The sequence below is a fragment of the Hipposideros armiger genome, unplaced genomic scaffold (genome assembly GCF_001890085.2).
Source record: "Hipposideros armiger isolate ML-2016 unplaced genomic scaffold, ASM189008v1 scaffold_874, whole genome shotgun sequence".
In the NCBI taxonomy this organism is placed as follows: Eukaryota; Metazoa; Chordata; class Mammalia; order Chiroptera; family Hipposideridae; genus Hipposideros; species Hipposideros armiger.
Genome location: NW_017732224.1, coordinates 307,826 through 318,406, shown reverse-complemented (window position 1 = coordinate 318,406; position 10,581 = coordinate 307,826). Strand labels below are relative to the sequence as shown.

Genomic DNA, 10,581 nt, shown 5'->3' with positions numbered 1-10,581 from the left:
GCAAATGGAATGGCAACAGAAATATAAGAAATCCCTTAAACATAGCGATCACATTAGTAGCTTTCAAAATTCCTTGCTTTTTATCTTTTATTAAAGGTCAGGAAAGGCACTTCCCTCACTTTATGTAGACTATATTTCCATGTTTCCTCTGTATGTTTCTTTTCTCCACTTAAACAAAGTAACAAGGAAATTCAGGTCGAATTGTTGTTGAAAGAATTAAGCATCTATCCTAGGCTTAGTTGGGCACTATCTAAGAATCCTTACAGGACAAGAAATGATATTAGGATGTTTGTTGAATCAGTAAACTGTTCAAAGCTAACAAAATATTTTGCTAAAATAATTAAGAATTGCTATACACCTTTGAACAATCAAAACCACCCATGCTAAAATACCTTTTATCCATCTTCAGCAGGATTCTATATTCTTCCTCCACTGGTAATCATGACCATTGGAGTTCCAGAGATGCCAGAATCTGCCCAACACTAATGTTGGAATAGCACTGAACACTTCTAAGTCCGACTCAAAGAGGCCCTTTGACAGGTAGCACCTACCCATAATAAACTAGGAAAGTTCTATCCAAATGAACCTGGGCATTGCTGGCATCCTGGCACAAAGGTAGGACTGGCTCTTTACACCTCTTCCGGCCCTAGTGTTTATATCAATAGTCAAAGCCAAAGCAAAAAAATTACAAATTCTAGACAGCAAAAGGGAAAAGAAAAAACAAACGTTATCAGTAATAGAATATGCTGCTTATTATCAGATGGACTCAACTGTACATAAGAAAGTAGAGAATATTAGAGACTAGTCAACAGTACTGTTGAAATAACTTTCTAGGCCCAAGATGGAGTCATTCCTGCCTGGGGTGCCATGCCAGCAAACCCAACGTAGATGACTTTTGTGTTCCTGTAAATGCTCTGCTTGACAACACGTGCAATATATTCAGGCAGCCAGTTCCCAAACCACAAGCCAGCTCTGGGCTCTATACTTATTTCCTCATTTCTTCTCACCCCAAACAAGGTGGACTGTGTGGCCCTAGCCAATCAGATATTTCGTATTTATCTCTTCTTTGTTTTTTATTCTTTATCCTATAAAAGCTCCCTGCCTTCTGTCCCATTTTTCACTTATCTGAATAAATACTGTTTACTTCATGAAATTTTAAATAAGGCTTGTTTGTATCATCTACATTGTCTTCTTTAATCATTTTTGTTTTTTAACAGGACCCAATCTAGCAGGATGCAGGGGAAAAGTTGTAGACTGTTTCGCTATGCAGGGTGCTTCTAGGACCAGCAGTATCAGTATTACCTAGGGGCCTGTTATAAATTCAGGATTCTCAGGCCCCACCTCAAATATGTTGACTCACAATCTGGCATTTAACAAGATCCCCTAGGTGTTATGGACCAAATGTTTGTGTCTTTCCAAAATCCATTTGTTGGCATTCTAACCCCCAATATTATGGTGTTTGGAAGTAGGGCCTTTGGGAGGGATTTAGGTCATGAGACTGGAACCCTGTGAATGGGACTAATGTCCTTGCAAAAAGCAGAAAGCTCTCTCACCCCTTGTGCGTGAAGACACTAGAAGCCAGAGGGCAATGAGCCGGAAAGTGGTCAACAAACACCCATTCTGCCTTTATCTTGGACTTCCCAGCCTCTAGAACTCTGAGGAATAAGTGTGTGTTGTTTAAGCCACCCAGTCTGTGGTAGTTTTGTTATAGCAGCCTGAATCGACCAACACACCAGGGGATTCGTATACTCATTAAATTTTGAGAAAGAGGAGGTAGAGTACACAGGAGGCTTGACTGAGATTCCCCCTCTCTAGATGAAATACCTTGCTCCCAGTTAAAATTAGTGTTACTCACTTGAGTCTCCTTTATCTAAGGGAATTGATAAATTGTAAGAAAAAATGCATTTTTTTTTCAACTTTAACGTATTGATGTAGATAAAGACATGTTCTGTTACCTCCAGTGGGTTGATAATGAAATCCATTGGCTTCATCCACCCTGTATTGTTTTAATGTTTTATAAATATGCATACAATTCGCTAAATAACAAATACATTTAGATTGAAACAACAAATTATGTTCCATTGTGCAAATTTTGAAACCAACATCAACACTAGTTAAATTCAAACTTGAATATTTTAATATCAGTTAGAGGTGACACCCTACATTATAAGGATTCTCGTGTGCCTTTTAAAACAAATCAAACTTATTAAAAACAATTTTAAAATAAATATATGCCAGATAACAATTTTAGGAAGAAAAAATATTGTACACACCCCATATACACACATACTACACATGCACACAAAAGTTAGTTTGAAATAACTGTTCCATCTTCAGTGGATAAAGAGAAGTAAGAACATTGAGCAATTTTCTACTGTGTGTTCAAGTATAAAATTAAAATATCACCAAGAGACATTATTATAATTAACCATAAACATGTTATTTCCTAGGTATAATGATTCTAATGGATTCCTTTCAAATGATTTACTTCTTTGCTATTGCCAAAAGAGATGGTCCAAAAAAGAGCTATTTTTGTTAAATTTGATTACTAGGCCTTACTTCTTTAAAAAAAAACAAACAAACTGGAATTATAAGAGCATAGATGGATACTCAACAATAAAAATAAAAACAAACATGGTTTATACAATAGACTCTCAACTGAATTATTTAGGCAAGAGAGTCTATGAAAGAAAATAGGCAAAATGAAAGTCATTTCGTATATCTTGTCTTATGGAAAATAAATCAATAGTGTCTTAAGACATTAATGAAGTGTTTTGTAGAGAATTATATGGGAAAAAGGCAACCAGCAGATCTTAGGAACTGAACTATATATGACAAACTTGTGTAATAGTTTGTTACAAATAACTGGATTTTATGGAAGAAAATATAATTAAACAGAGCATTTTGTATTATTTTTCTGTTAGTTAGCACTCAGAGTCATGACTGAACTGCTTAATTTGTATATCAGTACTAGTACAATCATAGGGTAGAATTCCCATTGATTTGGTTAAAGTCTCCAAATCTTGTGTAGAGGCTCTGCAGAGATAAAGAGATTACTTACTTACCCAAATTAGGTAAAAGGCACATACATCATCTGCTCTGTATCTAGACATTCATACAAAAACAAAACAAAGCAAGACACAATGTCCAAAGCTCTATGAATTTATTTTATAGGTTGCTATTGTTAATACTAAATGAAAATTCATGGTGAATGAATTGTTTTGTGTTTAAAATTTATTTTGAAATTAATTACAGAAATATGGGAAAAGAAAAAAATTTATTAGTTTGCCCATTAATTACTTTCTATGTTTCAAGTACTCTACTAAATACTTTCCATTCATCATCTCACATAATATTTACAGAACTTCTTTGGATTGACTACTATTTTTATCTCCACTTTACAAATCAGAAAATAAAACACTGTAATATTACATTAGTAAACTGAATTCAGATAACTTCCATATGATAAAACAAGTGAATTCAAACTATGAATATGAATGCCTTTTACATACAATATACCCAGTTAAATTATATGTGGTGCTAAATCCTCAGCATCTCTGTACACTTTATCCACACAGATTTCCCTATAAAACTTCTTTTTTTTTCAGAAAGCAATAAAGATTCTGCTTCCAAAAAATATTTACTTACTTGACCCTTTCTCTGTGACTACCATTGATTTCTTTATGATATTTTCATTATCTAGAGAGAAGTGGTGGAGATAAATGTCGTGTGTTTCAGAAAGGTAAATAAAATGAACACTAAGAGTCCACCAGTAGAGGAAGCTGCTGGTCATTGGTGATTGTTCTAAGATTGTTTTCAGAATGATTATGAAAGCAGAGTCTGGCTTGCATAAATTTGCATAAATTAAGCAGAAGAAGGCAGCAAATACAGAGTCTTGTTTTCAAGAAGCATAGCAGTGATGGAAAACAGGGAGGCAGTCATTTAGTCAGAAGTCATAGATTATTTTCTGTTTTAAAATTAGATATAGAGACTTTAACATTAAGAGAAAGAATGGATCATGCAAAAGGAGGTTTTGAAAATACCAAAAAAGAGAGAGGAAACTGAAGAAAAATGATAGATGTAGAACAAGTAAAGGCATCAAGATGAAGAAAATAGGTACAGGTTTTAGGCTTGGCAAGTAGGAAGTACATTTCTGTTTAGCCTGAAATTTAAAGGGAAAAGAAAATAATCATAAGAGAAAATATCAGAATAACTGTTCATTGGAGGTTAATTTTCAGAAAATGTAGATTGGACAAATTTTAACCTATATAGAACTCTCAAAACTTATTACAAAAGCAAATAACCTAATTTTAAAATGGGCAAATAATTTGAACAGATACTTCATTGAAGAGGATATGAAGATGGGTAATAGCACATGAAAAAATGTTCAATATCATTAGCTATTAGGTAAATACAAATTAAAAGCATGATGATATACCACTACACACCTATTAGAATGGCTAAAATAATCCGAAAGTACTAAGTGTTGCTGAGGATGCAGAGCAACTAAAACCGTCATGTACTGCTGGTAGAAAGGCAGAAGTAATACAGCCACTCTGGAAAATAGTTTGGCAGGTTATATTTGTTTTTGTTTTGTTTGTAAGCTAAACATGCACTTACCACAAGACCCACCAGTCTCATTACTGGATATTTACCTTGAGAAATAAAAACATCTTTATACAAAAACATCTACATAAAATTTCCTAGCAACTCTATTTATAATCACCTAAACAGGAAACAACTCAGATGTGGTCCAGGACATGAACTGATAAATAAACTGTAGTACCTCCATACAATGGAATATTATTCAGCAATAAAAAGACTTGAACTATTGACATGTGCAACAACTTGGATGAAATTCAAGGCATTATACTGAGTAAGAGAAAACAGCCTCAAAAGTTTGCATAATCTATGATTTTTTTTTTATAGGGCATTCTCGAAAATCGACAGTAATGGAGAACAGATCAGTGGTTGTAAGGGCTTAGGAGTGGGGGAGGGTATTTCTAGAAAAGGAGAGACGAAAACAGTTTTGGGGGATGATGGAACTGTTCTGTATCCTGATTACGATAGTGTCCATGTGTGTGTGAAAAAGAGAGAGAGAGAGAGACAGAGAGAGACAGAGAGAGAGAAATCATAGAACATTACACACAAAGTAATTAAACTAAACAATAATTTAAAGGAGGCTTCTAAATGATGAAAGAACATAACACAAAGTAAGAGCCAAACTGCTTTGTATAGTAAAATAATTGGAATTATGGAGTTGTTTTCTGGCTGCATAAGTAAAACATTGGGAGACTTGAAAAGGAGATGGAAGAAGGAAGGATTTGCCCAAAGCACCCTAGCGCCATGAACAGGACAGTGAAAATTCCCTGCTGCAAGAGTGAACAACAGAAAAATATCAGTTTATGTTCTTTTATTCTCTCTTTTGTTGGTGGTATTACGCCTCTGTTATTTCCAATATTTCAACAAAATTCTGTTTTTGTAACAAAGTTTCATGTTAGAATTACCTTGGTGAATATAGAAGAAATGGCCTCTGTCCATTTATGGCAGCAGCTAGAGCCATGTGTAAAGAGAAAAGCAGTTAAAGGAAATGGTGAAAGAGAACTAGAATGCAAAGTAGTAGAGAAAGCATGAAAAACAAATACTCTTCCTCATAAAGAATCTTCCACAATATTGTGATGGGTGCTGCGTCTCCCATGGAATGAGACCTAGGTCTGTCTAGTCAAGGAAAAGGCTTGGGGACACTTGGGTTTCATACATATAACAAGGAAATAGAATGCTGAGGCACCCTCTGAATTATTCTAATAATAATCAGCATTTGGGAACTTTACAAACATGAGTTCCATAATTTAATTATTTGATATCAAAACTCCTTTACAAAAAAGAAAGTTTTGGGCCGGCCGAGTGGCGCATTGGTTAAGAGTTGGCTTGGGACACCAGCTCTGAGCTACATGGCCTGGGTTCGGATCCCACACAAGGGCCAGTGACGCTGCATACAGCTAAGATAATGAACAACGGCTCAGCCTGGAGCTGGGCTGCCGTGAGTCACTGGTGATGGCCAGGCTGTAGTGGGGCTGGCAGGCAGCTGGCATGTGCTTTCATGAGCTGCTGTAAGCCACCGTGAGCGGCCGTCCAACAGCCAGCGAGCGACTGCCTCACCGAGAAGAGCACAATGATAATACCAACATGGACCAGTGAAGCAACGTCCTCCACAACTAGACTGAAGAACAAAAGGACAGCAACTTATCTATTTCCCTCCCCCATTCCCCAATAAAATCTTAAAAAAAAAAAAAAGTTTCCATGAAGGCAAAAATACCCTATTGGGATTAACTATTATTATATCTGATCCTAGAAATCTTATTATTTAGTTTTCACACCTTTCCAACTCTTACACTCATCATTTTGTTATAATGTTTTTAACCATAAAAGTCCACTTGGGCATCTGAGAAGACATTGAAGATAGCATCGTTCCATGTAACATCATGAACTGACCATCTATTGTACCTGGATGGCTTGTGACCTCCCAAGCAACAGACCTTCTCCAAACCAGTAATAGCCTCATAATACACTGTGAGCTTTTGTGCCATTTTCACACTGTCCAATGCAGCACCTCAATCAAAGTGCACTAAGAAAAAGATGGTGTCACTTGCAGGCAGTTAAAAGACAACAGAGAAGTGTGCTGGGCTCTAAGAAGTTCTGTGACACATGAACAGTACAACCCTTTGATTTTACTGCAGATTTGAGAGAAACAGGCCATAATATGTAACACTCTGTTATTATCCTGGCAAGAATATACCTGCCTCTTCACTTTTATTTTGATACTATATGTTTTCTTCTGTTCCTCACTCCTTAGTTCTCTTTGTTAGGAAAACCATCCTTGCTCTGATGTAGAGTAATTTATTTAGAGTTTAATAAGTAATCTCTTGTATATTACTCTCCTAAGGCTGTCATAACAAAATACTACAGACTAGATGACTTAAACAACAGAAATTTATTTTCTCACTGTTTTGGAGGTCAGAAGTCCAAGATCAAGGTGCCATCAAGGTTGGTTTCTCATGAGGGTCCTCTTCCCCACTTGCAGATGGCCCCTTCTCTCTGCGTCCTCACATGGCTTCTTCTCTTTGTTCTTGTAAGAAGAGAACAGAAGCTCTGGTGTCTCTTCATCTTCATATAAGAACACCAGTTCTATGGGATCAGGGTTTTTATGACCTCATTTAACCGAATTATCTCCCTAAAGGCCCTGTCTCCAAAGACAGTCACATTAGGGGTATAGATTAGGGCTTCAACATATGAATTTTAGGGGAATATATTCTGTCCATAACACTTGCTTTTATCACATTTTTTTTTCTCAGGAACTTCATTTTCTGTCAACCTTATTTCCCTTTTCTGTGTAAGAGTAGAGAAACAGCTTAAGACCGCTCAGTGGTTCTTACCCATTCAGTGGCCTGAGGAGTGGGAGATGCAAGCCAGTCTTCAGCGGTGGGCTGAACACAACCAATGTTCATTAGGGAACTGCTAAATAGATATGAGGGCAACTGCACACCTTCAGGCCAGTCTGCAGCCCCCAATTAGGTACCAGTAAACTCAGGATCTGGATTAGTCCATTCTCACTGAAATTCCTCCTTGGCCACAGACTTTTCAATGAGGCTCACTCTTTCTTTTCAGTCTCTTCAGTATGTCTGCAGAAGTAGAGGGCAGGCCTCTGCCCTCTTCCCAAAAAGCAAAAGGAAGCTGTCTTCCCAAAAAGCAAAAGGAAGCCATGTGAGGACACAGACAGAAGGGGCCATCTGCAAGCCGGGAAGAGAGCTCTCAGGGGAAACCAACCTTGATGGCACCTTGATCTTGGACTGCTGACCTCCAGAACTGTGGTCCCCCTGCCAGTTGTTCTTGGGAGTTGGTGCCACGCATGCGCAAAACTTCCTAGCCAGCATCCACATCAGACCCACTGAGTGCATGGGATGGTAGTGCCTACATAGTTCAGAGAAGAGTCTGTTACAGAGTGGTGGTAAGTGGCTTAACATAAGACACCTCTGTGAGAGGCTGGTGGTTAGTAACCACTGGAAGTTGTAGCTCCCAGAAGGCTGCCTGGATCTGGTTGGCGAAGGTTTCTGGAGTGACGGTCAGCTATAGGAGTAGCTCCAGTAGCAGCAGCAAACCTCAGCACAGCCCACGAGCCAACATTCCTGGAGGATATGAAACTGACATCAGCTTGGTTTTTAATAGCAGCAGTGACACAAGCTGCCAGCAGAAGCTTCTCTTCAGGTTTATTAAGTGGATGCCATCAGTTTTCCTTTTGAGGATGTACTGTTCCATTGAGAAGTCAAGGTTGGTACCACATACGTGGGTGGGTTCATGTTACAAGAAATTTGAGGAAATACTCTTCCTTCATTTGCAGCACATCAAGGGCTCTGGACATTGTGAACGTTTCCTTTAAGTTATAACAAGAAGCCAGAAAAATGCCGAATGATCCTGTCTGGTTAGTGAGGAAAGGCTTTTTTTTTTTTATTGTTTACTCCATTATTTTAGGGAGAAATTTGTAACAAAGTAGAAATATACCTACTAAAGAGCTTACTTGTTCCTCTATATGACACTCTCTTTTACTGAAATGTGTCTCTGTTTCTTTTCTTCAGTATAACTATGTCGTGAAGGACCCTTGAATCTTTACCCACTGATTTAGGAAATCAGATGATCTGAGAGTCAAATGTATCTCTCTGAGTTCCTGAATCAAATCATGTTGTTCTTTAATGTCCATGATTTAAAATCAGTTATCTCTATTAGCAACCCTAAAAAAATAATGCTTCCACTTGGAAAAATGAAATGCCCAGTTAAGTTCCACTAGCCATGCAACGAAACCCAGTGTCAAGCCACCTCTGCTAGAGACAATGAAGAAATGGGTAGTTTAAGTATTTGAAATCTTCTTTTGTTAATATGTGAAATCAGATAACCATCAGATCTTGTGATCTGAGAGCTCAGGCTACTTTACTGAAGGAGGAGGGGAAGGAAGAGGAGGGAAAGAAGGAACCATAAAAAGAGGATAAAGAGAAAAGAAGGGGAGGAGGGGAGGAAGAAGTAACTTTCATAATAAGAAATATTTATAGTAGAATGACATATATTTCCTTACTGTGTTATTTTTGGAGGTGATAAAACAACAATAATATGGAAAAAGAAATGTACACCATATATCTTCCTCACATGAAGAGTGATATGAGAAAAGGTATATTTTAGTAATGTGATTTAAATGTTTTGGCAGCTCAACAAATACCAAGATATTCACACTGTTAGAGAAAGGGGAAGTATATATTTATAGGCAAAAAAAAAAAAGAGACAAAAACAAATAAGAAAGGAAAGAAATCCCAATGTATGGGTTAACTAATTAGTTGAAAATACTGTAACAGCTCATTGGGCAATTTTGTAATCAGATGAGCCCAAGGGATGAATATGATCAAGTTTATAACAGTTCATTTTCTTTGACTGCAGCTGTATACAATGCCCCGGGAGATTCTAGAAGCAATGAAACTACAGCGACTCTTTTGATTAATAACATATTCAATCCTTAAAATTCATGAACAGAAATGCATGTTGTAATGCCTTGAAGGGAACCCATAGACGCTATGGAGACACGTCTGGAGAGAGAGCAAAGGAGCTAGAAACCTGCGAACGGCCATCTTAATGGCTTTGCCTTCTTAAAGATGGTCTTTTAAAAGTTTTTTTCTCTTCCCCCTCACCCCTTTGTATCTAAGTTCGAAGGGTTAAACTATGCTGTGATTGCCATAATTGTTATTTCTCCCCCAGTGATTTTATAGCCAACAAGGGAACATTAGCACCCATTGATTCCTTGTGGAAAATAATCTATTTAAAGATCCTTGCTTCAATTGAATCTTTTTTTTTTTTCCAATGCTTCACTCCATTATTTTATTATAGAGAAATCCACACCAAGGCAGAACTGGAGCTTCCAAAAAATTCACTTGCCTTTCTATTTATTCTTCCCTGGAAGTCATAAGCCTCTGTTGATAGCAGCCCAGATGGGTGCTAGGAAAGCAATTATGATTAAAAACATGATGGGAATTCAGAGAGCTGCAGGACATCTGCAAGTATCAAAGACTTTTGTAAGGGCCTAATCCCACTCATTACATGACTTTTTCTTAGGGTTGTCTATCTCTCAGTAATTACTGGGTTATTAAATACATATATTTAGCTATCTCTTTTGTAGTACACATATTCAACTATTTGAACATTATTTGATATAGGTATTTTGGTTAGACACAGAAACACCTGACATTGTCTAACAATCTCTTTCCCATCTATTGAAGGAAATTTACATGAAATGAATGTAGTAAACAAATAAAATAAGTAATATGATTTTGCTCAGCAGTGTCTGGCATGTACAATAAATGCAAATTTCCTTCTCTTCCATTCATTTTTCCTAAGGCCAAATGGGTGTCACATGGGGAGAGGAGAAAAACCTATGGTAACTGCAATATAAGCCTTTTTTTTTTAAGATTTTTATTGGGGAATTGGGGGAAGGGGAACAGACAAGTTGCTGTCGTTTTGTTCTTCAGTCTAGTTGTGGAGGACGTTGCT

The 10,581-nt window shown here is 37.2% G+C and overlaps 1 long non-coding RNA gene across 1 annotated transcript in view; it reads left to right on the top strand.

The window, feature by feature from the left end:
* The first annotated feature begins 415 nt into the window (after window positions 1-415).
* Window positions 416-10,581, top strand: part of LOC109374902 (uncharacterized) — a 12,530-nt gene continuing 2,364 nt past the window's right edge. Inside the window, exon 1 of the long non-coding RNA XR_002122481.1 lies at window positions 416-540. This is a non-coding gene — a long non-coding RNA (uncharacterized LOC109374902). The remainder of the gene's footprint in view (window positions 541-10,581) is intronic.